This window comes from Poecilia latipinna, unplaced genomic scaffold (genome assembly GCF_001443285.1).
Source record: "Poecilia latipinna isolate Pla-1442-1.1 unplaced genomic scaffold, P_latipinna-1.0 Scaffold327, whole genome shotgun sequence".
Lineage (NCBI taxonomy): Eukaryota > Metazoa > Chordata > Actinopteri > Cyprinodontiformes > Poeciliidae > Poecilia > Poecilia latipinna.
The window spans coordinates 194,112-197,478 of NW_015112943.1; positions in this window are offsets into that span (position 1 = coordinate 194,112).

Sequence of the window (3,367 nt, forward strand, 5' to 3'; positions counted from 1 at the left end):
GATGGGATTCCACTCTAAATTTAGCTGAGAAAACTTTTGACTGAGTTTCCTGCTGTACTTTCTGAAAATGTGGAGACAAAAGATAAAAAAGAAAAAATAGAATATTAAAAACAAATTGCTTAGAGATACTTTGTTAGGTCAAACCTTTCTCTGCTGACTGAAATAAAGGGGCATTGTTTGAATAATCTGATTAAATCTGTGCAACTTGAAAGCTGCTGTGACCAACAGGTAACTCTGTCACTCCATTAATATTGCATCCTCACAACACATGGTTGTGTGTATCTTTGATGTGCTGATCATGATGCTGTTCCTTTAGACTTAAACTTCAAACAGCTGTTACCTGACATTTTTTTAGTCACACCCAGGTATGTACTTAACCACTCCCACCATTTTTCCTTTCATTTTGTACGTGCGGTGACCATGATGAAAAGATGTTCACTTCTCTCAAGTGTGAAACAGTACATTATGTACTGATAGTACATAACCTGCTATTATTGCACAACAACACTGTAAGAGCTTATTTCAATGTATGAACTGCAGAATCTCATAACTGTTTGCTATATAACTTTTCTCTCAAAAATAAGATGTGCATTGATCACCATTTTTGCTCTTAGTAAAAGTAAATGATTGCATTTGAAATGTTTTAGTTCTTCACCTCAGCTGGTTTAAACTGATGCCTGTTGCAGAAACTGATGAGACAAATCACCCTTTGAAAAAGGTTTGGAAGAGCGATTAATAGGATAGATATTAGAAAATTATGTAAGGCTGGTCGGAGAGAAACATTTATGCCTGTGTATGAGTTTAATCCTTTTTCAAACATTTTCCACACTAAATTCTCCTTTTGAACCATTCTTAGGTTTCGTCTTTTCTTTTGTGTGGTGCAACTAGTTTCATGTCCTTCTTTTAGCTTAGAGTCTGCTTTGTGGAATTTTTTTAATCCGGTTTTTCAGCCACAGTGGTTTCTTTCCTTGACGCATGCATGTCTGTATTTAGGTTCACTACATAATATTTGGAGATTAGTGACCAGAATGAAATGGGTTTTATGTATCAGTGTGGTGCCCTTGCAGTGTTTTGACCCAACAAATAAAGATTGCTCCAAGGCTGCAGACGGCAGAAGACTCGAGACATTCAGAAATCTGGAAAATATTTTGGCATTACTCACTTAGGGGTGTGTGTTGCCTGGAATGGCAATGTGGGAAATTGGAGAAAGAACAAGTTGGGACAACGAAAAGTTCTTTCACTTTGTTACATTTCCAGAAAGCTGTGAATCACTTTGATCCACCCATTGTTTTTAAATTTATGAAAACGTGAATTTGATTTCACATGCAGATTTTGTACCAAACATATTGTAAACTGAAATAGAAATATTTACAATAAAATGCCCAAAAGAGAAGAAAATCCAAAGACAACAATAAAATGTTAGTACTATAAACATATTTTCCCCATTATATATGTTCCTTTGTAGTTCGTAAATTAGATTATTTATATGGGAACTTTCAAAGAAAATGGTAACAAAGTGTTTCACAGAAAGTAACCCAATAAAATATGATGCACAAAACACAAAACAATCATAAAAATCAAAGTCTAAACACTGTTGAAGCGCGACGAAAAATTACTGAGTTACTTCTAGAAAGCACCAGAAGACAACCTGAGCAGTTTTCAAATGGCGATAAGCGTCTCCAGACCATCACAGTACTGCATTGTGATTTATTTATCTTTTTCATTGCAGTTAGTTTTGGACCAGATCATGTGACACAATTCACACTTCCCAAAAGGTTCCACTTTTGTTGTATGTTCATAGTATATTTTCTAAAAATTCTTGGAATTTTTGAATATAAGACATACCTTAGGAATGGCTTTTTAACCCTTACGTAACAGATACCAGTGACTTTGTTTCTCACTGGTATCTGTTTTTTGTTGGAGCACTTAGCTTATGTCATGCTGTCACGAAGGCTGCATTTTTCTTCTTTCAATAGGTGGCCAGTGAAATTCTGCCTAAAAAAAAGGTTAATTACCGTTATTTCCCAATTTAAAATATATGTTTTGACTTAGAAGCAGATTGTTTTGTAATGTTTTGCATTTAATAAATGGTGTATCTGCTATTTGGATTCACTCAATTTTTCTTTTTCTGATGTTCCAATTTGATTCATAATAAAAAAAAGGAATGACAAAAGATATATTTTAGTAGACATTCTTTTAACAGCACTTTTATTTCCATAGAAGTTTCTGAAACCTTGTGTTACAGATGAGTTTTATATGCATATAAAGTGATAGAGAGGTTTTATCAGAGTCCTGCATGCTTCCTCCTTTCATTCAAAATGTCATGCCTCCTTATTTGCATTTTTTTTTTTACTTGATGAGTTTCAAATGTCCAAACATGAATGACTATGTGCTGCTACTGAACATATGCTCCACCTCTTTTCTGACCGCCTTTCCATATCTGACTTTTTTTTTTTTTTTTGCATTTTTTTTCAGAATTTTATCAAATTTAAGAATTGCATTTCTCACAGATCACATGACATAACTCAGCTGCATGAAGCCCCCTCACCGGTGGTTCTGATGTTTTATGCCAAACAAAGATGTAACCATCTTTTCACCTTTTACCGAGACGCCTTCTGAGAACGCCTCTATCAACTATCAACTGCCTTCATCAACAGCACATCTGTTTTCCAAACAAAGGCTTACTCATGTGTGATATTTGGATATAAGAAAACATTCTGATCCCACCAGTGTTGTGAGAACGTGAAATGATGCTTATCGGTACATCCAGTTTTTGTGGATGTGTCCTCTACTTTTAAAAAAAAAAGGTCCGGAGCAAAATGAAAGTCTCAGGTTTAGGTTTTTTCTCGAGCTGCAGTTTCCAGTTGATTTGTAAGCTGCTTGCCTGGCATTTAATTTGACTGCATGCAGGTCACTTTAGCAGAACTTTGCATTTTGGAGCTTTGCATGAAAAGGAATCGGACATACAATCAAAAGACTACAGCAGCATGTCAGAATGAATGGATTCAACCTCTATATTTCATCTCTTATTTCAAAATGGACAATTTACAACTATGATACACTAAATGCTGGGTTTCTTCTTTAAATGGGTTGTTTTAACCAAATGCTGATTCATGATAGTGAGCCAGCTGGTGGGGTTAGAAAGAAAGACTAAGAAGAAAGCTGATTGAACACCAACATCATCAGACTTCAATGATCCTCTTCTCCTTATATGATAAAGAGTTAGCACAGGCTAGTGCTAACAATACTCAGCTTCCATTACTTAACAAAAGTTGATACAAGCAGGCAATAGTTTATGGTGTTGTGTCTTGAATTTTAATTTATTGGATGTGGAAAAGTACCAGTCCTCCTGTAACCCTCAAGGTTA